The following is a 27898-nucleotide window of genomic DNA, read 5'->3' as shown; positions in this document are numbered from 1 at the left end:
ATCCTCCCTGCATTTGTGTGGGTTTCCCGGTTTCCTCCCACGTTAGAAAGACATGCATTTGGAGCATATCTCCCTGGGCCCCTGCTGAAAATTGGCTTTGTTCCAAGTCAGACTTTCCCGGTTAATAAATGCTAAATAAATAAATAAATGAATAAAATCTTATTTGCTAGTTGTTATTATTATGTCTGTAGCTTCCATTCCATTAAAATGTTTATGGCATGTTATTTCCTTCTTTCTGAGGCTTGTGTGTTTTGACTTGAGAAGAGCATTTTCAGCTACATTATCATAAATATATATTTTCGTATGGTTATCTCAAAAAAAAAATGTAGGTGGAGTATAGTTCAGATGTTTTGATGGCTATCATAATATTTGTTGTTGCAGTCATCTTGCAGGGAGCCTGATGACTGGGCTTCCTCTCTTGGTCTTGGACAAGTCCATCCTACTCCGGACATCAGTATATTGGTGGTATAAGAAGGGTGTTGGCCAATGCCATCTTCAGATCTTTCTTGTCACTGTTCACAAAGTATATATTTTTATGAGTGTCATCAGTCAGGCATATTGGGCTGTTTCCTGGGATGTAAATAAGTACACTGTTGGGGAAACTTGTTAATCTGAAGTAGTTAACTTCATTCTTTCTACACATATGGGTATCCGGATGTGATTCGGATCCAAGCCGGCAAAACTTTTCAAGCATCAGCTCCGAGCTCCAAGCTCCTCCCCTACCTATATTACATCACTTCTTCCTATCTAGCCCCAGATCTCGTTTGCCGCTCTGAGTCAGCATCGTGGTCTCTGAGCTCTAAGCAAGGTGATAAGGTTTTTTGGTCTTATTAGTGTAGTTGGGTGTGAATACCTTTCACGTTTTCCTCCCTTCTTCGCGTTTGGTCGTATTAGTTTAAAAAAAAAAAAGTGTTTGTGTAGTACTGTTTTGTAGTCTAGTTTCCTGCCTAGGCCCAATCCCTTGTTAAGTGTGTGTGTGTGTGTGTGTGTGTGTGGGTGGGGGGGGCCGTTAGAGCTTTTACTGTTCTCCACTATGGCTGAACAGCCTAAGGTTCTTTTTAAGAAATGCACAGAGTGTGGTCATAAGCTCTCACCAGCCGATGGCCACACTCTGTGTGTTCTATGTTTAGGGATCGCCCATCTGTCTGCATCCTGCAACATTTGTTCAGGCTTTAACCCTAGGGCACTGAAGGATCGTCGGGCTAAGCTTGTGGCTAAAGGTATGCTGCCAGCTTCTGCCCTGGAGTCTGCCTCTGTTTCCTCCCCAGCCAGTGACACTGTGCAGACAGGGACTCAACCTCCCACCAGGCCTGCTACATCGGATTCGTCCCAGAGAGGTAGGGACAGAAGAGAGAAGGAGAAGTGCCACAAAGAGAGGGGTAGGCCCAGAAAAAGATCACTGGACAGGGAGTTTTTCTCCAGCCCCTCTTCAGAGACACCCAAGTCTCGTTCTCCTCGGCTCTGCCCTCCCCGTTTCTCGCCGGAGCCGATGGAGCCATCGGAGCGGAGTCACTCCCCTCAGATCCGGCCCAGACCAGAGTCGGTCGCTTCATCCAGGTCGACTCGGAGTGTGTCCGACCTTGATATGGACAGGCTGTTGAGGTTCATCCAGAACCAGATTCAGATGGGGGTCTTACCAGGGCCCCTCTCCCATTGGAGAGGGTCCTTCTACAACTATGTTCCACCCTATTTCTCCTTCCCCGATCCGACCTGACGCTTCGGGGTTCTCTGGTCCGAGACCTTTCGGAGCTGTTGGGTCGGCGCCAGTGGTTCTCATTTCCTCGACGCCGGCTGTCACCTTGAGTTCCTCATATCTGATCTTGGATCCAGGAGACTCTCAAAGCCGTGGTTGGGGAGTCGGACCCAAGGGTCGAGATCTTGCTCTTTCGGATCCCATCCTCCATGCCCAGACTATCCTGCCATTGTCTCCGATCCCTGCTTCGGATCCGGGGAGAGCTTCATCCTTACGAGCTATGGAGGTTTGCTCTCCATCGGCATTCGGGACAGTGGAAAGGGTGCTCTCCCAGGGGTTTAGGCCACAGCTCACCTACTCGGATCCTACCCAGACTCCTCTGTTTTTGGATTCTGCTCCCATTACCCTGTCTCAGGGACAGCCCGTGCCAAAGCAACCCCAGGTTGTTCCCCTCAGGGAACCCCCGGAGGCTTACGAATCCTCTTTAGAGAGTCCCACTGGAGAGGAACCTCGTAAGCGCAAGTGTAAGAGGAGGCACTTGGACTCCCCTGCATCCATTACCACCGATACGGACTTGGATGAAGGAGAGGGTTCCCCCAGATCACCTACCGAGGACGTCTCGTTCAGAGACATTATGAAGATCCTCTGCCAAAGAGGAGGTTGGTCAGCCCCCAAACCCTCTGCTGATGAATCCGTATTCCTGGAGGCCTTTGGCATGGGCCCATCTACTTCCTGGGTCTCCCTCCAGCTGACCCTTAGGTGGACCTCATCACCACTAGGGCATGGAAGAAACCTGGCACCATAGAGCCTATCCCCAAAAGGCCAGACAAAATTCTTTCCCTGCCGTCAGACAGACAGGCATAGTCCAAGGGAGCCCCGGTAGACACTTTGGTGGTTGTAGCAGCCACAAAGAAGGAACTGGCACAGGAGAGTTCCTCGGTTCATCCACCAGACAAGGAGTCCAGGTCGATGGATCGTTTCGGGAAGCACATGTACTCATCAGCGACATTTTCTATCCGTGCGCTGAATTACTTGGCACATGTCATCCGACTGCAGCGAGACCTTATATCGGAACTAACTGAGTCGCCCCCGGAGTCTCTGTCTCAGCAGGACAAGCAGCCCTTTACTGCGAAGATGACTACACTGAAATCAGTGACTAATATCTCTATGCGTCTCTTCTCTCATGCTACAGAGGGAGCCACTAGAGCTGCTGGTACAGGCGTTGCCTTGAGGCGACACGCCTGGATCAGGCTGTGTCAATTTGCGGACCCCTTTAAGGCATCTTTCATCAACGCCCCTTTCGATGGATCATCCCTCTTTGGGAAGACTGTACGTGACACACTAACCCAGAGTGAGAAGGACGGAAAGACTTTGTCAGCCGTTGGAATCCGCTTCTCTAACCCCCAGAGGTCCTATTCCAGGAACCAAAAGGGGCAAAAGAAGATGTGGTTCTGGAAATCAGTCTTTTCATGACACTCAGGAATATTCATCCCCCAGAGGCAGAGGGGGACAAGACCGACGCCGTCCCAGAGGCAAAGGGGGTCCCAGAAACTTCAGGTCTAGGGAACCTTTTTCCGACAGACCCGCACAGCAACCCTGAGGGGTTGCCCGGCTGCTCTACTCTGGAGGCAGTTTGGGGGAAGATTTTCCTTACATCCGGCGGCATGGGAGTCCATTACTGCAGACCGCTGGGTGTTAAACATCATATCCAGAGGATATTCTATCCCCTTCATTTCATGTCCCATAACTCCAGCACGCCTTCCAGATGTTCCACCCGCTCACAGGGAGGCTGCAGCATTAGAGGTTTCGAAGCTGCTACAAAAACGAGCCATCAAGCCGGTCCCCTCAGATCAATATGGATCAGGCATCTACTCCAGGTTCTTTTAAGTGCCAAAGAAGACGGGGGACCTTAGGCCCATTCTGGACCTGTCTATCCTCAACCTGTCAGTAGAGAAACAAAAATTCTGGATGGTCACTCTACAGTCCATTCTACCGTTTCTGAGAGAATGCGACTGGATGTGCTCATTAGACCTCCAGGATGCTTACTTCACATCAAGGTCCACAGGAGCTCCAGGAGGTTTCTACGCTTTTGGCTAGGGGCCAGTCACTTTCATTTCAGAGCCCTACCCTTGGGTCTCATAACAGCCCTCAGGGTGTTCACCAAGGTTATGGCAGTCGTAGCAGCTCACCTGAGACTTCAGGGCATTCAGGTATTCCCCTGCCTAGATGACTGACTCTTCGCTGCATCCACCAAACGTCTCTTGTGTCAGGCCCTACACTGCTTCCTCGGTCTGGCTCACAAGTTAGGCATCATGATCAACCTCAGCAAGTCCCACCTGACTCTGGTTCAGATGATAGACTTTATCGGGGCACGGTTGGATTCGATTCAGTCAAAGGTTTTTCTCATCCCTGAAAGGATAGAAAATCTCAGACTCCATGTATCAGGGATCTTGGATCACACTGTAGTCACAGCAGCCGATGTTCTCAGGGCCCTGGGTTCGATGGCAGCCTCAATCTCTATCCTCCCTCTTGCACGTCTTCACATGAGAGTCCTTCAGTGGAATCTAGCAGTTCAATGGTCCTGGCTAGACCTCCCGATGAGTTTCCACATCCGAATCAACCGGACATGCAGAACATCACTCCAGTGGTGGCTTCAATCAGCAGACATTTTTGCAGGGCGCAGCTTTCTAGCCCCTCCGGCTCAAGCCATGGTGACCACGGATGCCTCCCAGCTCAGGTGGAGGGGGCACTTCCTGGGAAGAATGGTCCAAGGCACGTGGTCCCTTCCAGAAACCAAGCTACACATCAATGTCCTGGATATGAGGGCAGTGCTTTTAGTGTTGAGAGCCTTCCACCCTGTCCTACTTCCGGGGACGGTAGCCATTCAATCAGACAACATATCTGTAGTCTGGTATATAAACAAACAGGGAGGGACCCGATCCTACCCCCTTTGTTGCGAGGCCATGAGGGTTTGGGAGTTGGCCATATCCACCAGCCGGTTTCTCATAGCAACGCATATCCCGGGACGCTCCAACATTCTAGTGGACAGTCTCAGCAGGGCAATCCTTCTGCCTTACGAGTGGTCTCTGAAACGAGCAGTGGCGGAGAAAATCTTCCTTGTTTGGGGTCAACCTTGCTGCGATCTCTTCGCATCTCCTTCCAACACAAAGTGCAGCAACTTCTTCGCTCTGATCCCCCCTCCAGGGGATGTCCCGAGGGACGCTCTAGTCCATGCTTGGTCTCCCTGGCTACTGTATGCTTATCCCCCGTTACCTGTTATTCCGAAGTTCCTTCAGAGAGCTTGCTGGCTGCAGTGCAAAGTCATTCTCATAGCTCCCTTCTGGCCTCACCAAGTGTGGTTTCCCTTCCTATGGTCTCACCTGTTGGCTCCTCCATGGACTCTAGATCCATGTCCGGATCTAATTTCTCACCCGTTGGGCATGCCCCTTCCAACCTGGACAGTCTGAAGCTGACGGCATGGCTGCTCCAGTTCCCATGATCATCAGGACTCCCGGACTCTCGTCCCCTGTTAAGAACATTCTGGTAGCTTCTCTTAAAGCCTCCACTAGGAAACTCTACAATAGCAAGTGGAGATGTTTTTGCGTTTGGGCCTCTCAATGCAATCAGAACCCGTTTACAGCCCCCGTTCCGGTCATACTGGATTTTTTGGCTGATCTTTTTCTATCAGGCGCAAGTGCTTCCACCATCAAGGTTCAACTGGCTGCCATCTCTAATTTTCATGTAGGTGAAAATAAGGTTGCTCTGGCTTCTGCCAAATTGTGTAAAGCTTTCCTGAAGGGCACTTTTTTATTGCGACCACCAGTTAAAGAAACCGTGCCCCCCTGGTTTCTGACTTTAGTCCTTCAAGCTTTGAACTCTCCCCCTTTTGAGCCAGCCACTTCAGTTCCGATGAAGTTTTTGTCGTGGAAGACAGTATTCTTGGTTGCCATCACTTCAGCTAAAAGAGTTTCAGAGTTGCAGGCCTTATCCTCCTTGCACCCCTATTTGGTTTTCCACAAGGATAGGGTTTCGCTGCATACGAACCCTTCTTTTCTTCCCAAGGTGTCCTCAGCAGCAAATATTAATCAGTCTATAAACTTGCCAGTCTTCTTCCTAAATTTCCAAAATAGAGGTGAACATAAGCTTCATTTATTGGATGTCCATAGACAGCTTCGTTTTTACCTCCATAGGACTAAACCCTTCTTGAAGTCGGATCAATTGTTTGTCTCTTTTTCAAAACCATTTTTGGCAAAGCAGTTTTGAAAGTGTCCTTAGCAAGGTGGATCACTCTTTGTATTGCACAAGTTTATAAGGACAAAGGTTTATCTCCTCCTGGTGTATTGAAGGCTCATTCCACTAGGGCAATGGCCACTTCTGCTGCTTTCTGGTCAAGAGTTCCGTTAGACGATAACTGTGCGGCAGTGACTTGGGCCAATTCGCACGCATTCATCTCTCATTATAAATTAGATCTTATTTCTAGAGGGAGGGCATCCTTTGGCTCTGCGGTGCTCAGAAATATCCTTCCATAAGGACCTCCCAGGAATACTAGTAGCTGGGAACTCTGTCCCATATGTGCAGAAAGAATGAAGTTAACTACTTCAGATAAAGAAGTTATGTACTTACCATAACGTTCCATCTGAGTAGTTAGACTTCATTCTTCTGCACCTTCCCTCCCTCCATCCCCCTCACTTTTCAGGTTTATCCTGTTAGGATTGTGGTTATGTTGCCATTTAGTGACAGCAAACTCGATCTGGGGCTAGATAGGAGGAAGTGATGTAATATAGGTAGGGGAGGAGCTTGGAGCTCGGAGCTGATGCTTGAAAAGTTTTGCCGGCTTGGATCCGAATCAGATCTGGATACCCATATGTGCAGAAGAATGAAGTCTAACTACTCAGATGGAACGTTATGGTAAGTACATAACTTCTTTTTATTTACCTTATGACTTTTTGCATCCTTGCCAGCTGACCACCAAGCCACATCTGCTAGCACAATTGTTCTAGCTTGCAAGTTCCATCCTAGGTGACTTCACACTGGAAAGGTTTCTCCCAGTAGTGCTTCTGCTCTGGGGAGTATCCCTTTTCCTTTTACAAGCTCTATGACATTTGGTACACACAGGACAAGTGAGTGAGACAGGCTGACAGAGAAGACCTCATCCATCCATGAAGGTTTTTTTATGGTATAACTTCCAATCCCAACATGCTAACATCACTCTGTAGGGACTAGGCAAGCAATGAGTGGGTCACATTGAGAACATTCCTACTTCTGGCTATAGAGCAGGCACACTTTGTTCTGTTCTGTGGAAGCCTGACATCAATTCTTTTGAGTCCCCAGTTTCTTCAGGGCTCATTGGATAACTAACACAGTCCCTAGCTTTACCATTTGGCATGGTAGTATGGAAATTGTGCAAAACCTTTTATGTATTTGAATTCTAGCATCACGTTTATGAATTTTAAGCTTGTTTTTCTAGTGTTAGTGTAAACTATTTAGACATTAATATTTTTATACAAGATGGTACGATAGGTAAAAAAAAATACAGAAGAGAGGTACAAAGATCATGATATTTCCATAGTGAGAGTATTCATCCTTCCCATATATACAGTGGTACTGTTTGTGGCGAATTTGTTTTTAACACACCTTTATTAAATTATCACTTGTGACATGGGCAAATTTACATTTACACAAAAGTAATCAAACTGGATTAACACATTAACAAACATTATACTTCACACATATTGCTACATATCATATAACCTAAACATCCTTACATAAATTATTCAATTCCTGCCCCTTTTAACAAGAAAATCTTTATTAAACCATCGCTTACGACATAAGCAATCATACATTTATATAAATGAAAACAAACAAAGCATTTTATTAACAAACCATACTGACACACTTCCAGTTGCAGACATTATACATCACTTATAATCTACCCAATCATTTTCAGTCAAACATTACACTGCTCATTTAAGTCCTGCCTTCTTTTAAATTTCATTCATCCTCTATATGTATTGTTCCCACAATTCCCATTTTTTTCCTGTGTAGTTTGCTTCTACCCTTTTCTGAAGACCTCAGTTCTAGTTGTTTTATCTCTGTTACTATATTCACTACTCCTAATATAGTTGGTTTAGATTTTGATTTCCATTTTCTAGTAATTTATTTTTTGGCAGCCACCATAATTAAACACAGCATGGCTTTACCATGTCTAGGCAATTCCGATTTTGTATCATAGCTCAGAAAATCACCTCCCTCATCACACTAATCTACCCACCCAGCACCTCTGACAGTGCATCCTACAGGGAATACTTAAAGTCTGCCAACTAACTACACTCCCAGAAAGTATGTTCCTAAGTACCTCTTTCGTCCCTGCCACACCTCCAACATTTGCTGTCTACCTGAGGAAAAATTCTCTGGAGTCTACTTGTGGTATAAAAGTGTCAATGTAAACATTTCCAAGCCAAAATCCTAAATCTTCTACATTTTGCTGCGTATTTGGGAGACATGTATTCTGCGGTGGTACGGTGGTAGCGTTGTTACCTCACGGCAAGAGGTTCTCCCGTTCGATTCTCGGCTTGGCTTGGGAGTGCCTTCTGTGTGGAGTCTGCATGTCCTCCCCGCGGTTGGGTAGCGTTCGAAAGACATGCGTGCGTAAATGGGTGTGCCTTCGTTGAAGGTTGGGTGTCGAGCTGGCACCTCAGCGTTTCGAAAAATGTAGTGGCAATCATTAGCGGACTGAAGTTCCGCTGTGGTGCCCCCTTACTGGGAAAAGCCGAAAGACAAACAACAACATATATCCTCCCATTGCTTCTTCGTGAATTGCTTATCCAGTCTCTTTTTCCAGTCCTTTCTAACCTCCTCTGGTTTATTCTTATAGTTATCATGCAATATTTTATATGCTCTACTAACTATTCCTTTTTTAATGGCAGCTTCTGCTCTAGATTCTACTAAAACTGTACCAGTGCTGGTCTTTCATTTAGGAGCCCCCCCCATTTCTTTCTCTTTACCTATACTCTGATATCAGTCCTTGATAGGGAAGGCAATTTCTAACCTGCGGTCCAGATAAATTCTTGGCCTCTTCCAATTCTGTTACCTTTCCCTCTAGTTATTTGCTCCCAATGGTTCCTTTACCAGTTTTCTCCATTAAATTCTAGCCCCACTTGCCTATTGTCTGTATCCCCAATTGCAGTCATCCCTATCGGCAGAATCTCCTTTCAGTTCCCATGTTGGCTTAGCTCTTGGAATACTCTCTACTACTTTATGGATATGATATTCTGTATGATTGTTATTCTCCTTCAAGGCCCTTATCCAAAATCCCAGTCTCTCCTTGTTTCTTGAGCTTTCCCCCTGTTTCAACATCATTCCTTTCCACTTTGAATTATAGTTTTCTGCTTGTGCTATGCATAGGAGCCTAAACTGTTTAACTCCGAAATACCCCTTCAAATTGGGTAATCCTAATCCACCCTGTTCTACTGGAAGAATCGGCTTATCCCAGTTGTCTCTTGCCATCTTCCCCTCCCAGGTAAAGTCCTTCAGCTTTTTATTAATTGCTATCCACAACTTCTTCTCTGGTTGATAAAAATGTGCCTGACCTGTGTATAAGACTAAAGGGACAAAAAATATTTTGACTGCTTGTGTCTTACTATCCATATCCATATAACAAAGCTTCCATTTTCTCAGTTTTTGTACTATCTTTTGTTTAGTCTCTTCCCATATATCCTTTGCTACAACATCAAAATCAGTTTTAATCCATACTCCTAAAAATTTAATTTTATCATGTCCCAAAAAATACTGATACTGCTGAGCCAATTTGTGTGTGGGTACATAACTTACCGCTATTGCCGTTTGTTTTAGCTTCATTAATTTTGTATGCTGAAAAGATTTGAAACTGTCCCAAAATGTTCCACCACACTGTAATGTCTGTTTCTGGTTTTATCAGGTATAAATAATATCATCTGCAGATATTGCCAGCTTTTCTTGACTGCCATACCAATTATATCCTTGAATTTCTGAGTTCCTTATTTTCTTTGCCAGTGGTTCTAAATATAATGCAAATAACAAAGGGAAAGAGGACACCCTTGCCTGATTCCTCTGCTCAAGCAGAAATTATCAGAGAGGACCCCACCCACTTTAATTTTTGCCTCCGATCCATAATATATCCTCCTAATCAAACCTTATATTTTTTTTCAGGAAATGAAAATGCTTCCATTGCCTGCACATAAAGTCTCACCTTACTGTGTCAAATGCTTTCTCTGCATCACTACCCACCAACAACAATGGTATCTTCTTACATTCTGCTTCCTTCTGGATCATCAGTGTTTTGTTAATGTCAAATGTTTGCCTCCCCTCCACAAAACCACATTGATCCATATCTTTCAATTTTGGCATTACTTTTGTCATTGTTTTAGCTATTATAAACATGAACACTTTATAATCATGGTTTATTATTAAAATGGGCCTGTATGAAGCTGTGTCTGATGGATCTTTACCCTCTTTAGGTATTACAGCTACCACTGCTTTCTTCCAGCATGTTGGTACTTCTTCTCCTCCTTAAAATACTGTTAAACAAAACCTTCCAGATCTTTATCAGTTTTTTTCCATCCTGGCTTCCAAACTTCTACAGGAATACCATCAATTCCTGGGGACTTTCCTGTAGATTGGTTATACATTACAATTTTTGTCCTCCTATCCTTCCTCTACCTCTAACTTTGACATATTTAATTCCTCCATAAACATTTCCATTTGTATCTTTTCTTGATTTCCATATTTCTCTGCTTTTTACAGACTTTCATAGAATTTCCAAAATATTGCTTATACCTCTACAGGATCTCATTACCTTCCTTGTTATAGGCTCCCTAAGATTGGTGACAGCCCTTTCTACTTTCTGTTGCCTGAGTCATTTGTGCTAAAAGTTTTTGTGCTCTACTGTTATCACAAAAACAATTGTTTAACAGCAATCTTTAGAAACCTGTGCATATTATCGAGGTAATATCTTATTTTCTGCTTAGCATTCTGTAGTTGATCCTCCTCTTGTTTTGTGAGATTCCCCCTGAACTGCAATACTTTGTCAGTCTCTCTAAATAATTATTGTTACTTCTTAACCGTACCTCCCTTTCTTTTATTTCTATCCTATTTTTAAATTCCACCTTAATTTTATCCCACTCCCTAGCTATATTTTCAGAAGAAATTTCTATCCTAATAGCTCCTGAATAATCTGTGTTACCCATTCCTTAAATTCCTTTCTTTTCAACAGATAAGTGGGAAAGTTCCAGTGTCTCATTTTGATTTCATTGCCCTGTGTTTTTTATTTGAATTATTATTGGCGCATGATCTGAAGTAGTTACTGGGTGCATATCAAGACCTTCAATTAAATGCACATGTTCCTGTGAAATGTAATTCTGTCTAGCCTAGTCCAGGTTTTATATCTTGGGGAATAATATGTAAATTCACTCTGAACTACTATTACAGAATTCACATCTTCCATGCCAAATATTTTCATAAATTTCTTAAAAAAAATCTACCTTGCTTTGTTATACTTTTCTTTCTGGGCCCCCCAGGCACATCTTCACTGTTGAAAATTACATTCCAGCACCCACCTATAAATAATATCCCTTTCTGAAAACTGATTATTTTTCCCAGAATTTTCTTAAGCTCCATTATAGCAGTTTTAGGTGGAATATAAATACATGCCAGTGTAATCCTCCTCCCTTGCCAGTAGCCCCTTTGTACTACAAATCTGACACTGTTATCTTTTTTATCCTCTTCTGTCACTATTGGAGCGCCTCTTGCAATTAATATAAATGCTAAGCTTTTCCTTTGCCCCAGGTATTACGCTGAATAACCATCCTGAAAACCTTTCTTTATCAAATTCACTTGTTCAGTTCTAAGTGTTTGTCCTGTAACATAGCTATTTGCACCCTACATTTCTTTTAATATAGCTCACTACTCTTTCTTTTTTGTATTTATCTGTGAAACCATTGACATTTAAAGACATTACAGAAAGGATCATTGCATTAAAAAATTATTTCCACCTTTTATGTATAACACCTTTTTTGTTAAATGTCTAGTTCCAGCTTTTGTGTTACATGCATGCTCTGTTTGACAGGTTGAACTTTTATACACTTGTTTCTTGTTGTATCCATTTGAGCCTATGTCACATCTTACAAAACGTTTTGATTTATTGAAAGCCCTCAAACAAAAAAAAAAAAAAACGCACCATATACCCTTAAAACCCATGAACTTAATACTAACACACAAAACTATATATATCTTTAAATACTGAAGTTTTACCCTCCTAATAGGAAAAAAAGTCCCAAACTTGCAACCACACTTACAGCCTAGAGTTAACCTAAAAAAAGGTTAAACATGCTATTATCAGACTTCCCAACCGTTCTGAATTACTCAGTTTTTACCGAGTTTTGGGGTCCAAATGAAGGGGTGCCACAATTCCCGAGTGGCACCCCTTCATTTCCGATTTTTCTTTGCATTTTTAAAATTTTCTTGCTGTCAGAGCTGACGTCATCACGTGCGCAATGACGTCAGCTCCGCCAGGCTACCAGCCAGTCGGAATTGAGCTCAAGGAGCTCACATCATCATTTCCGGCTGGCTGAAATGGGTGTTATCTCTACATGCTTGTGAGAGACTGAACTACCCATGAATGGGGAAACAACCAACTATCTGGAAGTGTATCAAAGCATACCTGGACTGTCGGGACATTATCTTAAAAAAATCTGCCTAATTACGATATGAAGTATGGTAGTTTCCGATGCTCGCTTTATTGCTAATTCGTAAGGTACACACCGTTCTAATTAGACATCTCTGTAAAGTGAGTTAGCAGAATGAAGGTGCAGTTGAAGGTATTATTGCGCTTAGTCGTTCATTGTGTTTCACGCCAGATTAGAAAGCAGGATTTGAAATTCTTCAGATGCATTAATGTTTTCTAGTTTACCCGTAGTAAGGTTTAGTTTTGTTTTACATGAGTACATCACGTTTACAAATCTAAATCAAACTATGGCAGTTCATTTATTGATTGATATAAACACTGTTTCTTTCTAGGGTATTAGTTTTGTACCTACCCAATCACAACGGGCACTCTTTTCATGATTTTCTGAAAAGTCTTAAAAGAGCAGTTTTAGAGACTTTAAGTTCATCTTCTCAAGAAAGTTATGCAAGTTTCTTTCCTGGTGGAGCAGATGGGGAGATATTATTAGTAAAAGTGAATGCCCATAAATCAAATACTTGAATGACATGAGATGGAAGTAGCAAGTGGAAGTATGAAACACTAGCTTCAAACACCTTACCTTAATGTCTGTGGCCTATCCTAATGGTATAAACTTGTTAGACTTTGTGCATTCAGAGGTACCTCAGTGTATTGCTTTCTTAATTTATCAATCATATTTTTCTTTTGTTTTTTAAAGCTAAATTTAAATGACGTACTTCATGAATTGTGATAGTTAAGAATATCTCTCAATAGTACAAAATTTCGCAGACCGTCCAGATTTTTGCCTCATATTTTTGGTCGATTTTTCATAACATTTTCACTGGCAAGTTATTAAAGATAAAAGTAAAAAAATAATGATGGGCATTTGAGTTTCAGACTTCATACCCTTCTGAAAATTCATGCTAACCCAAAACCTATTATCCTTTCAATTTCTAAGTTTGTAAGAGCAATATCTAAAAATTGTCCCTAATTTTGGGCATTTGTCCCCCCATTATGTATGACTTTGTCCAGATTTTTTTGCTCTAAGAGGTTGAGAGGTATGGCAGGAATTCGAGCCGGGATTAATGGCGGCAACAGTTCTGATTCACCAGGATAAATGGATGGCGGCAACAGCAGTTCACCGGGATTAATGGTGTGTGTGTGTGTGTGTGTGTGTGTGTGTGTGTGTGTGTGTGTGTGTGTGTGTGAAAATGCCCCCATATTAGTGTGTGTATATGTGTGTGAAAATGCCCCCATATAATACACTTGGTGGCTAGAGGTATTCAGGCTCAAACCCTGTACCTTTAGTACAGGGTAAAAAGAGCCTACTATCCCTAGCCACCACCATTTCTGAGTGAGTTGAGAGCTTTTTCTCTAATTGAAAGTTATGTTCTGAGCTTTGTCCAGATTTTTTTTTTGTACTAAGAGTTCAGAGAGCTATGATGAGAAGTAAGAACATTTTTTTTGTGCTAAGAGTTTAGAGCTATGATAAGAAGTGAGCACGCAATTTGTATTCCCCTATTATTGTTTTTGTGCTAACAGTTCAGAGATATGGTGAGTGAGAAGTGAGAACTGAATTTGTATTCCCCCATTATTGACTTTGTTGTTTGTCCATGTTTTTTGTGTTGAGGTTAAGAGCTATGTTGAGAAGTGAGAAATGAATTCACTAAATGATGGCTATTAAGTTTCAGTCTTCCTATTTTTCAGGCAGCTGCTCATTTGGGATAGTGGTATGCTGTTCTGAATGTAGTGCATAGAGTCCTGGGTTCAAAACCTGCCAGTGAAATGCATGATGGTAGCACAGCATTTTATTCTAGCAACTTTACAAAATTATACAAGCAATGTTTAAAATGTGTCCCTGGTTTTTGACCTTTTGTCCCCCCCCCAAAAAAAATGAAATTGAAAATAAGTGCGAGACGCTGTGCAAGATGCCTATGGCTTACACTACTGTCATTCTATTTATAGTGTGGGTGTGGAAGCAGACTTTTATGATGGAAAAGTTCTGAATTGGGCAGTTTTGTCATTATTGGTTCATGTGTTTTGTTTCATTGCCTACAGTACAGATTACTGGTAAAATGTTCAAACAATAAATTTAAAATACACTCTAACATGTGTGTTGTATTATACAAGGAATATAATTTAATAAAGTCAGGAAGGTGTATAAAGAAAAGAACACATATATGTTTCTTGTTTTGTGTGCAAGGGGCCAATGATTTGAAAACAGCCCAAAGGTAATCTTTATCCACCACTGGCCAGATGCATTTTCTTTGGATGTGGTGTGTGTGGGTTTCAATGAATGTGAGTTTCAAGGGCAAAGTTTAATGTCAAGCCTATTTTCATTGTGAGACAGTATTGCTTTGTTTACCAGATGATGTCTTTTAGTGTTTCTGCATTGTTGTGCTGTAAAATGTAAAAATAAAATTCAAATCATTGTAGAAGTAAAGCAGTATGCATACATTAGTAGTGCTTGTGGTAAATGGTGCAAAATAGCCAGGTAACAGGACACTGGAATGGCTGCAGGGGGGACTCTGGTGCCATGTTTTGGTTGTCTGTTCTTCAATTTGCATTCGAAAGTTGGTATCCCACAATTCCATTGGAGTGGATGGGGTTACATAATTATGTATGCAAATTAGATGTTAATCAGCATACAAATTTGTACCTATTTTTCATGGCCCTTGTCCAGATTTTTGATGTTTCCAGGTTGAGAGGTATGGCTATTATGCATGGTGCAGCCTGTGCTTCTACTAAGTGCTAATTGTTTTTGTCTTTTTTCTTTATAGCTCTCCCAGCTGGGAGAACCCCTGAATGCTTTCAGAGAACATTATGTCGTAGCCAATATCTCCACTCAGTTTCTTTTTTCTTCAGCCAATCACTCTCCACCAGTCTGTAGCCAGTTTCTCTTTATCAGATTGTCTCCATGGAAACATGAAGACTAGCTGCAGAATTGCTACTGGGCATATGTGTAGATTTGCTAGAAAAAAAGCCTCATGTTGTATCTTTCGGCTTTTCCCGGTTAGGGGTCACCACAGCGGAACTCTGGTCCGCTAATGATTGGCAGTAGATTTTTTACGTACCGAGTTGCCAGCTCTGACGCACAACCTTCAACAAAGGTACGCCCATTCACACATGTCTCCGCACAGAAGATGCTTTAGCTGAGAATTGAACAGGACAACGTCATACTGTGAGGCGACAACGCTACAGCAGCACCACCACCGCATTCAATATTCTTTTTCATTTACTTTCTTACTCTTAAAATCTGTTACTAAATCAATATAAGGTCCTTAATCCAGCCATTTCCCCATGCAGGAATGAGGAAAAAGCACATTATTTTTTCTTTTGTCATGCTCTTTTAACCAGGCTTCTTTTCCCATTGCATTGCCTACATTTCGTGAAACTGAATAAGATGAAAGAGAGAAGGGAGAAAAAAATGGCAGCACCTGTTTACAATCTCCATTACACTTAAAAACAAATAAGAAAACTTTATAGCATGCAGACAAAACCATACACCACAAAAATAGTGCTAGTAAGAAAAACATTTCTTTACTTTCAGTTAACTTTCTCCCTCCTCTTCCCCTCCCCATAGCATTTTTTAACATTAATGACATGAAGTAGGGCATATGCTTTAGAGTCCCCCAACAAGTCCAAATTCTGAAAAAGTCCAATATTTCCAAATTTTCTTGTGTCATATTCACACATATTTTTGCATTGTAAACCCACATTAAGTTACTGGTTTTATTACTGTTCATCTTGATCTCCCAAATCCTGTCTCCGCTTCATTTCCAACTTACCCTCAATGCTGCTAGTCAACTCTCATGCTCTCGTCTTTCACTCCAGTTTCCAGAGAAATACTGGAAAAAGTTTCACAGATATAGTCTATCTGTGATCTCTATTACCAAGAACAAGAAGCGGAATATGTTTGTTTCACAGCTCACTTTTTGTTGGACAATTTTTTGTATTTCCTCCTCAGCATGCACTGTATCAAAAAATGATTTTGTCCCTCCAGGGAAGAATACTTTGAAGACAGCTGGGTATAGCAGTTTGAATCTCACACCTGCATTTCGACATTCCCTGACTAGTGGAATAAATTTGCCTCTCTTCTGCCTGGTGTACAATGAGTAGTCATTCTTTCTAAAAGCTCTGCTGTCTCCCACTTTTACTTCTTTGTCCTTCTGCCACAGTTTTGTCAAAATCAACTCTTCCTGCTGGTAAGATTGCCTTCTCATAGCCAGATTTGGAGCATGCACACAGTGTGCCCTTTCAACTAACAACTCCTACTGTGGAATACAAGTCCAGTTGCTTATTTGTATTTTCATAAAATTAATGCAGTCTGTTCCTTCCAGCTTCTCTGGTATAGCTGAAAATCTCAGGTTTTCCCAACATGCTCTGTCCTCTAATTTTATTATTTTTTGAAACATCTCTTCCTGGGCAGTCTCATATTCAGCCAACCTTTTATTCATTTCTTCATCTGATTTTTGCAGCTTTATCACCTCATCTGACTATTTGTTTAAAGCTTCTTTCATTTTTACCAGCCTCTTTTTGTTTGTGTTGATATAATCCATCAGTGTTTCATTTATTATTTTAACCAGGTCTGTGTGCAGCTATCTTATATTTTCCTGTAGATTACTAGAATTCATGTCTGGTGGGCTGAGTTGCTTTCTGCTGAACAGCTGGAGAATTTTCTGCAGTCAGTGCTTCTTCCTCACTTTTGTAACTGTTATTTTTCCATGTCCTCTGTATTTCTTTTTTTCTGGCATCCAGGCAGTACACTTACTAGCCAGTTACTGAAATTTACCCATAAACACAAGTCTACTGGCCTTCTCTGCTGAGTTTCTGCTTTCACACCGGGAGAACTAGAATTAAGCAGTTACTCATTGTGCAGCCATGTTGGAAGTCCCATTCGTAGCCAGTTTTTGAGAGCAAGTAGGTTGAATACTAATAGAGATGATTGCCTTAGACAGATTAATGAAATGTACTCTGAATGTCATGATAGAGGTTATAATCTGGAAGTGTTAAATAGAACAAAGGTGCTGGATGAAAGAAATGGTATAGCTGTACCATAGTTCTCTAAACCAGATGTTAATGATAGACAAATAGATTCATTAGTAAATTTTCATCCTAGATTAAGATATTGTATTATGTGTAAAAGACATACTAGTAAAATTAAAAGTATAATTAGAGAAAAGTGGTCTATTGTATGTTCTTCTGATGTAGTGGAAGGAGTTATAATGACAACAACCAAATGTATATAAAAGAGGAAAGAATGTGAGAGGAACAACCTTGTTTTAAATATGTGAACATACAACCTAAGATAAATATAGTAGTTAGGGGTACATTTCCAGGTTATGCCTGCCAATTTTGTAAATATATTAATAAAAATAATGAATTTGAACATCCTATTAAGAAAAAAAAACATTGTTAGAATTTTGCTAAATGTAAAACTAAAAATGTTATTTATTTGGCTACCTGTGAAAAATGTCTCTCTTTTTATGTAGGGAAAACTAACAGGATGCTAAAGGATCATAGGATCGAGTGTCATAGGAGGTTACTAGGCTATTGGCCCTGGGGCCTTTATAAGCCTAGCCAAGAGTTTAGCCCATGTTTAGACAAATCAGCACCCAATGCACCTGTCCAGCAGGGACATAGGTGGAATCTCTGGGGTATATTTTTTATTTTCCATCAAGTTATCCGGGTTGCGCTTAAAAATTAGTAAATATGTACTCTGCTTGATGTGGCGAGAGAGTCTGTTCCATAGATGAGGGAGACTCTGGGACACAAATCTGTCTCACCAACAAGTCCTGTTGATGTCACAGACCAGTTTGAGGCCACATGTGTGGGTTACCCGAGTGGAGCTTGACTTGCAGATATGCAGTAGTCCCATCAAGGTGGCCCATGATTGCCTTGTATGCCAGACAGAGGTCACCTTTGAGGAGTCTGTATGAAACTGTGTAGAGGGATAAGGTTTTAGCCTATCTGTGTATGGTAGATGTTTGAGGCCCTGGATTCTCCCTGGTGAGGAACCACTGTGGTCTCTCCAGCTGCTGCATGTGCTTTGTGAGTTACATACTGAAAGCTGTGTTGTACTCAGTAATAGGCCTTATAAGGGAAGAATACAGGGATGCTATGGCATCCTTGTTCCTGGATGAGATACTCTTACTTATGAGGTGGGCCATGTAGAAGGCTTTCTGTACCACGGAAGAAGCATGGTGATCAAAAGTCAGGTTGCTATCAACCTGGGTGCCCAAATCCCTCACAACTGATTGAGTGCTTAGGACGTTGTTATTAATGTGATCATTTTTGGGGACATCACTGTTCCCAAAGGGGATAATGATGCATTTTTTTGGTATTCAGCTTGAGGCCATGTTTCTGGCACCAGTCATTTGTCTGAGTGAGACCCTCTTGGAGGATGTCATAGCCCACTGGTTTTGGCCTGCACCTCAGAAAAGTATATCCCAAATAACAGAGGCCCCAAAACCAAACCCTGGGGTACACCCATTGTTACGGGTCTACTGCTTGAGGTAGCTTCCCCTATTTTGACTATGTGGGTTCTATCAGTGAGCCAGTTTGCTACTCATCTGGTAACATATGAATTGATGCCTAATTGAGAGAGTTTATCTATTATGCCTAAGTGGGGAATAGTGTCAGAGGCTTTAGCCAGGTCAAGGTAGGCAGTGTGCACAGTGTTCCCCTCATCCATGGCTTTGGTGACTGTCTCAAAGAAGTCGACCAAATTTAGTAGACGCAACCTCCCCTTGACAAAGCCAAACTGTGAGGGATCAAGTGTTTGGAGGTTGCCAATGTCCTTGTTAATGAGGTCCGTGATCCGTTCCATGGCCTTGCAGATCAGGCTAGTTAGGCTGATGTGTCTATAATTTCCCAGTTGAGTGGACGCTCCACCTTTGTGTGAAGGGATGACGGTGGCTTTCCTCCACTCAGCTGGGATGAAGCCAGTACTCAGGCTTTGGTTAAATAGGGTGCCTAATGGTGTTACTGCCTGAGTTCACATAGGATGCAGCCTGGGATGTTATTGAGTCCCATGGAGGCTGTATTTTTTGCCTTTGAGAAAGCAGTGATGACCTGTTTTCTAGATATAAGGGGAAGGGGGCAGGTACTGGGGATCTCCTGATTTACTGATGGGGGGACAGATGGGTAAAGTTTTTGCTGAATCTGTCAGCTAGCAAGTTTGCTATATCTATGACATTTGTATATGTGGTGTCCTTGACCACCAGTTCTGAACAGATCTGATTGCTTCTTTTGAGGTTGCGGACATATGTGAAGAAGGCCTTATGGTTGTCTCTAGTAGATGTGGCCAGTTTGGACATGAAGTATGCTTTGGAGGATTTCACTACTGCTCTTATTTGCTTATTCAGGCTAAGGCGACATTGCTTCCAATTGGGAACCTTCTCCTTCTTGGTCTTGGACAGCAATTTTTTCCTTTTGTTATAGAGTTTATTTATTGCAGATGTCTACCAGGCAGGTTTATTCTTCCTTGTGGAGGATGATTTAGTCTTGTCAAGTATTCCTGATTCCATGCATCTATATAAATGTTCATATAGTACTTTGGTGCAGTTTTGGATATTGGTGCTAGTTTGTACAGAGGGGAAGGGGGCTGTGACGTTGTTTATACCATTCCTCAGGAGGCTGTAATCAGCTTTGGAGAAGTTTTTATGTCTGATCCTAGCTAGAGGGGTGTTGGGAGAGATGGTGACTTTGAAAGTGACCGCTTTGTGGTCAGATCTTCCCTGGGAGAATGATACTGTAGGGATGCTGCAGAACATCTCTCTGACATGCTTAGGAGAGTAGAAAGTAATGCCCTAGCTAAGCATGTTATGAATATGCAAGAAACATGTAGTTTTACATTTATGGTAATTAAAATGGTTAACTGAAATCTTGGGGGCCATAATTTTAAATACAGAATGTATTGAGTATAAATGTGTAAATTATTTTCATGCAGATTCCCATCCAGGTCTGAATGAAACGATGAGTATAAAACCTGTTTAAAAGAATAGGTTCCTTTGTATGTAGTGAATTTATTTAGTGGTTGTATTTAATTAGATTAGTATATTAATTAAAACAGTTTATTATGGCTGCATTTGGTTACATTTTACCTGTGATGTATAAAAGGATGAATGTTTTTTAAATTGTTGAAAGGTGTGAAGACTGGTAGAGATGGGTGAAGGCTGCCAGCCTAGCCAGATAAAATTTTATACATAATTCTATCATTTGTAAATATGAATGTGAATCACAGACTTGTTGTCTTAAATGAAAAAAATGCTGTTACAAAAATGTGGCAACAGTGCTCTCTACTCACCCAGTAAAAGCATGTTGTGACCCTTTGATCTAAAGTCAGCTCCAATCCAGCTAGATGAAGGCTTTCTGCATATTGTTTTAAGGCTAAAGTTAATGACCAGAATTTACATGTGGAATGTCCTTTATTGCTCTAAGTGTAAAAGAATGTAAATGCAGTTTCTGTCAACCTGGGAACGCCAGGAAAGTGTGAAATGATGTTAATGTTTTAGCAGAACTGCAGTTTCAATTTAAACAGTGAGAACCAGAGATTGAGCATTTTTGTCTTGATATCCAACTTATCAGCACTCTGCCTGTTTTCTTATGTAAGTTATCTTAGACTTGTGTTTTCTTTTAGAGAGCTAGAAATTAGAAAGTTTAGACTTGTGTTTTTCTGTGATGTCAGAACTTTACTACTAGATTATTTTAAGTATTTCTGTGTGATCTTGGAACTCTTGACCAGCACTGACTGTGTAGTAGAAAGTGTTGTCTTGTGGTTTTAATTATTTATTATTAAATATTTTAAAACTTTTTAACTGTGGCTGGTTTTGGGCGGAGATAAGTTAAGCTCTAAGAGTACATTGCATGTATATAAGGATCCTGTACCAGGTCACTCTAATAAGCCTTGAGACTGTTTAGTCACATCTACTAATTGGATAATAATATTGCACAGTAATAATTGGACACCCTTTTAAGGGCCTTTGGGTAGCTGATAATATTAGCTGGGTGGTGGCAGCCGGTACTACCGTATAGTCTGGGTAAAAGGGGCACAGCTGGAGAACCTGTGCCAGCCTTCCCCAGAAGTGTCTATGTGGTTGTATAACTTCTGATCTCAAAGTGTGCGTGTATGTCAGCTACTTGGGCAGGGACACGAAGCACTGGTTGGACAGAGAGGGTGCTGGAGATTTTAGCTTGCCCAGCTAGGCTGAGATCTGGACCCTATAGCTGTGCCAGTGGGGAGTCTTATTGGGGACCTGGATAGCAAGGGAGCAACCAGCCCCGGACTGACAGTGATCTCTGTGTTCTCTTAAGGGAAATTGCACTTTACTGTGTGTATTTGTTATCCTTTCCTCATATATGAGAAGCCCTCTCTGATGTTAGTGGTGAGGATTGAGGCTCCTTGATTGCTGGGCCAGGGCACGGGTGTCACAAAAGAGTTGAGAAAAAGTTCTATCAAAAGCTTTGCTGATATAAATTTTTTTTATATCGTTTTACACAATTTGGATTATTTCCAAGTTCCTTTGGAGTTGGTGTTGACGTTGATCTATTGCAGTTTGGACCTCTTTGCTGGGTGGCGACCGGTTTGTTTTTTAAAGTTTCTACCCTCCCAGGATAAGTATATCCATCCTGTCTGTCAAGTGTCCAAGGTGCTAACTGAACTTTGGTTACCTGGGCTTTAGTAAGAGATTCTTTCCTCTCCTCCACTAGATCAGCCTTTATCTTCCTTATTGCTTTTAACTGGCCTTTAGAGACTTTGAAAAGGCTAATAATTGCTTTTAGTATGGAAAGCATGTCCCACATAAGAATTATCATTCTTATTCTTGTTTAGCTAAGAATTGCGCATGACCTGGGCAGTTGTCCACATTGTGCTGAAGTTAACCTGAAGAAAATTCAGAGTAATGCAGAATCTTTCTGTAATTGGCTAACATAAAGGAAGCTGCTTGCTTGGTCCTTGTCCAGCACGACATTCTCTGAGGTCTCCATTAGCCAATAGTTGAAGCATAAGCATTTTAAGAAGCTCCTTAGAAGAAGTAAAAGGAAACTAATGGCATCCTTTCAGAATGCAAATGTTTCTTTAGGCTTGACAACACTGATGTTAATGAGGCCCATTCACATGTCCTATACTCGGAATTTGTTACTGGTGAAGACTGTGTCTGCCATAACCCCTTTGCAGGCTGCCGTACTGTTGGACACTTGCATATCCTAGTGGGCCAAATCTTTGGTGCTGTTGAGCAGTCCAGAGGCCATTCTGAAGCCTCTAAGACTGACATTAATACTATTATTTGAGAAGGAGAGAGAGCTGTCCAGTTACTAGTTCACGAGGACATCAGCAGAGACTGAATAGAGGTATTGGGTAGATGTCTGTGAAATGAAACTGGTAAGGCATTTTCCCCTGTGAAGCTGTTGCCCAAGATGTTCAAACTAAAATGGACTACCATCGTATTTCAAGCTAGGATGGGTGTTACTGTATGCCACTCCACTAATCAAGTTATGTCCCAGGATCTTTCCTGTCTGGCTCAGGGTTTTGTGAATTTTTTAAATTTTGCTTTGGAAATTGGTGTAGTCAGGCACTCCTAAAAGGGGGGAGTTGAACCTACCCCACGGCAGTATCTGGAGCAAGATTCAGACCCCTCCCCCCAATTCAGAGTTATAAGAACCATATGTCTCCCCTCTCTTACTAGAGTCTGACACTGAAGACATTCGGTCCCCTGTTCCTCCATCAGAAGATGTCTCATTTGAAGAATCCCTTCACATAAGCTTCTAAATAGGAGGTAAAGGATTTTGAACAGGCCTAGTTAAGATAGAGTGAAATTGTGGGCCTGACTCAGCCTAATCCATTTGCTGTACCTTCAGTTTTAGAAGTACTGGAAGATGAATTTGTTAGTGCAGCAGTGGAACTGTATTTTCTACTCCATGCTGCTAGGAATGCCTGACTATTTATTTTAACAGGAACCTCTCAAATGATTCACCTTTGGTATGCCTGGATTCTGGCAAAGAAACCTCTTCAGCTCCATCTAGGAATCTTGTTTTCAGTGACAGGAAGAGCAGGGTGGTTGACTGTTTTGGGAAGAAGACATATCCTCCTTTGGGTCTATATTAGATCATCAAAAAAACTTAGCAAATGGCTCTTTGCCAAACGCTCATTGTCAAAACTTTGCTCTGTCGAATGACTGTTTCAGGAATTTTTTTCCTAGGGGGAAAAACGCTTGGCCAGTGTAAAACTTCACAAAATTGAATACTCTGCAAAGTGGGGGGTTTTGCCCCCCCAACTAAATATACAGACTTCGAGATTGCACTACAGTGGGGAAAGGGCAAATTCCTAGTGATGGCCAAGCTCCCCCCCCACTAAAAAATTCACTGAAACAACCATGTGATGGAGCAAGGTTTTGACAGTGAGTGTTTGGCAAAGAGCCTTTCACTGAAAATGTTTTCTCTGATCTAATATAGATTTCCCCTCCTGCTACCCTGGCCTTTAGGACCTCTAACTGCCAAACTTGCATGTTGAAGTTTCAGGAGTCTGTACTTAACTCAGCTTTAGTCTAACAGAGGGTGATAAAGAAGAAAGACATGATCACATTCCAAGATGGATGCACACTGATCAACAGGTTAATTTCAACTCTCGCAGTGTGAAAACAGAAACTGTGAAAAAGGAGTGCCATTGAAGCTGTTATTTGGGTAAAATTCAGTTACTGGCTTGTAAGTACATTGCCTGGATACCATCAAAGAAGATATTTGAGGAATGTGTAAGAAAGTCAAATAGAAATGTGAAGGGAAAAAAACTGGCAAGGAGGGATCCTGAAGCTGTTCAGCAAAAAGCTGTTCAAGAGATGGCTTCTAGTAATTTAGAGGTTCATAGGTTGGTACTAGGTTATCAGCCCTAGGGCCTATACAAGCCTAGCCGTAACAGTTCCCTGGCTATTTCTTCCCACACTATTTACTTCCCTGGACACCTGTCTAGCAGGGCGACTGACGTGATCCCCGGGGTGAATTTCTTTTCTCCCATCCAATCGTCAAGGTTCCTTTTGAAGAGGGCCAAAGAGGCACTCTGCTTGACATGTATGGGCAATCTATTCCAGAGTCTGGGGAGTCTCTGGGTCAGGAACCTATCCCTCCAGCATGTTTTGTTTATTGTGATGACAAGGTTTAGATCAGCGTGTGGCTCTGAAGGATTGTGATTTCTTTAAGTGTAGCATGTCCAACAGCTCTGGGTTTGACATGGCCTTGTAGGTTAAGCAGAGATCGCCTCTGAGTAGACGATATGTGATAGAATATAGCTGGAGTTTTTTAAGGCGGTCAGCGTAGGGCATCTACTTTAGGCCTGTGATTCTTTTAGTGAGGTATTTCTGCGGCCTTTCCAGTTGTTGCAGATGTCTTGAGAGGTACATACCAAATGGAGCATTGTATTCTATAATGGGTCTAATGAAGGATGAGTACAGTGGGACAATGACCTCCTTTTTTCTGGATGAAAAGCCCTTAGTGATGAGGTGTGCCACATAGAAGGATTTCCTGACTGTTGTGGCGATGTGGTTATTGAAGGTGAGACCACTGTCCACCTGTGTCCCTAAGTCTCTTATCACACTTTCGTTGTTTAGTGTACTGCCACCTATATGGTAATTCACGGATACATGTTTTTTCCCAAAGGGGATAACTATACATTTCTTGGCATTGAGCTTGAGCCCATGGCTCTGGCACCAAGCATCTGTTTCTGTAAGGCCCTTTTGTAGAGTATCCACATCATTTGGGGATTCAGTAATGGCTCCCAGTTTGCAGTCATCTGTGAACTTTGTTAACCAGAGTCCCTTAGTGTTGGCCTGTACTTCAGAGAAGTAGATGCCAAACAAGAGCGGTCCCAGGACTGAACCCTGAGGTACTCCACTTGTCACTTGTCTGGAGCTGGATTTGGAGTCGGCTACTTTTACAGTGTGGGTTCTATCAGTAAGCCAGTTAGCAACCTATGGGGTGACGTAGGGATTAATGCCCAGCTTAGTAAGTTTATCTATGATTCCAGAGTGGGGGATGGTGTCAAAGGCCTTGGCAAGGTCTAGATAGGCTGTGTGGTCCACCTAACCCTTGTCCATGGCTCTGGAGACTGATTCGAAGAAGTCAGTCAGGTTCAGGAAACAAGATCAGCCCTTCACAAACCCAAACTGGGTGGGGTCCAGTGTTTGAAGGTTGCCAATGTCTTTGTTTATAAGTTCCATGATAATACGCTCCATGGCCTTACAGATAAGGCTTGTCAGACTGATGGGACGGTAGTTTCCAGGATCCAAGGTGGATCCCCCCCTTGTGGAGTGGGATAACTGTAGCTCTGTGCCACTCAGTGGGCACGAAACCTGAGGTGAGGCTATGATTAAACATGACACTTAGGTGAGGTGCCAGTTCATATTGTAGTTCATGTAGTAAACATCCCAGGATCTCATCTGGTCCCATGGATGCTGTATTCTTTGCTTTGGAGAGTGCATTTTTTACCTGTGTGGCCGTTATTACAGGAATTTGGAAATCTTCCGGTATTGAGATGGGCCATTTAGGGGGTGAGAGGGGGGTGAAGTTGGCACTGAATCGATCTGCCAGGATATTGGCAATGTCCTTGGGATCAGTATATTTAATGCCATTCTGTTTTAGCTCATAGCAGATCTGAGCATTGCCATTTAGATTCTTGACATAGTTATAGAATGCCTTATGGTTGTCTTTGGAATCTTTGGCAATTTTATTTTCATAACTAGCTTTGGAGGATTTATGACGGATCTCAGTTTCTTACTGAGGCTAGTAAGGGAGTTTTTTTGCATCCTGGCATTTTCCTCTTTTCTGCAACAGTTTCTTCCTTTTGTTGTAAAGTTTGTTTATGGCAGGGGACCACCAGATTGGCTTCCTTTTTTTGGATGAGAGCATCTTTGGGATGGCACGATTCATGCATGAGTGGATGTGCTCGTACAATGCCTTAGTGTAGGATTCAGCAGTTGAACTTTCAGTTCCTGTCTGCATAGGTGTCATGAAGTTTGTCACTTCTGACTTGAGTAGCATGAAATTGGCTTTGGAGAAGTTTTTTATGGAGATTTCCTTACTGGGGGGTGGGGGTGGGATGTGGATGTTAAGGGTGATTAGCTTATGGTCAGACCTGACTAACGAGAGGGTGACCATAGGTGTGGAGCATCGATTTTTCATGTTGGTAATGACCAGGTCTAGGATATTGGAGCTCCTGGTTGGACTATGGATTAGTTGATCCAGGGCATTGGAATTTATGAATTCCAAGAACCGTTGGGCAAAGGTGTTGGTACATGAGTAGTTTTCCCAGTTAATGGCAGGGTAGTTAAAATCACCCAATATAAGGGTGTTTGGTTCTATCTTAATAGTTTCCAATATGTTTAGAAAGGTGTAGTGAGAATCTTGGGGTATGGTGGGGGATCTGTAGCAAGCTACAATTTGGATTGCAGTCTTACCTAGTGTTATTTGCACCTAGAGAATTTCAGACTCATTGTGTTGGGCATCTAGCCTGGTGGTGTGAATATCCTTGGTGAATATTGACACTCCTCCACCTTTAGTGTTTCGGTCCTGGTTTGGTGGCCGAAAAGTGTGGTAAGAGTTGTAGCCTGGTATTACAGTGGTGCTCTCTGGAGCCTTGAACCAGGTCTCAGTTACTGCACAGATATCAATATTCTCCATTTTTAGGAGTGCCTCGAGAGAGTGCATTTTGAAGTTTAGACTTCTAGCATTGAGTAGCATTACCTTCGAATTTTGCATGCTTGTACCTGTTACGGTGGTGGTTTTGTCCTTTGAACTTTGCCTAAAAAAGGCACTATAGGGGTTGCAAGAGCCTTAGCCAGTAACCTGAATCCCAGGGGCAACAGGTGCAGACCATCTCTGGCAAAACATCGTGGTCTGTCAATCATATCGTCCCAGGCAGACAGATACTGGATCGCCTTTGAATGACACCAGAAGCTTAGCCAATTGTTGAAGTCAATAATTTTGGCCTTATATTGTGGTATCATTCTGGGCGAAGGCAGGATGCTACCCAGGGCTAGGGTCATACCTGCCTGGGCCACATGATCTGAGAGCTCTTCCATGTCTCTTTTCATGTAGTCCAGGGAGGTACGTCTCAAGTCATTCACTCCAACATGGACAATGACAGAGTCATATTTGTACTTGTTGTGGAGTGACTTGAGTGCATGCGTTATGTGGCGGATCCTGGCACCCGACAGGCAGCTGACTGTAATTTTCTACTTGTTCAGCCTGGTGAGAAGGGACATCAGTGTGCTGGACTATAGAGTCACCTATGACTAAAGTGTTAGGTACAATGTCTTGCCTTAGGGGCTGTTGCTGGGTGGCACACTGGTGTTGTGAACTATGTGACACTTTGGTTGTGATTGGTGTTTGCGTTTCATCTTCAGAGGTCTTTGTTGCTTGGGCAGGTTACAGTTAAGGGTCTCTGCATATGTGGATTTAGTGTTGCTATATGTGGGTGTTGGTGGTGTGGGTTTAGAAGGGCTATGTGTTGCTTGAGGTGTAGT

At 42.3% G+C, this 27898-nt stretch overlaps 1 protein-coding gene across 1 annotated transcript in view; it reads left to right on the top strand.

The window, feature by feature from the left end:
• Positions 1-27898, top strand: part of ZCCHC4 (zinc finger CCHC-type containing 4) — a 1048879-nt gene that overhangs the window by 151041 nt on the left and 869940 nt on the right. The window lies entirely within an intron of this gene.

The sequence above is a fragment of the Protopterus annectens genome, chromosome 2.part1, assembly GCF_019279795.1.
Source record: "Protopterus annectens isolate FY-2018-M chromosome 2.part1, PAN1.0, whole genome shotgun sequence".
Classification (NCBI taxonomy): domain Eukaryota; kingdom Metazoa; phylum Chordata; order Ceratodontiformes; family Protopteridae; genus Protopterus; species Protopterus annectens.
This window is presented reverse-complemented; position numbering and strand designations above follow the sequence as displayed.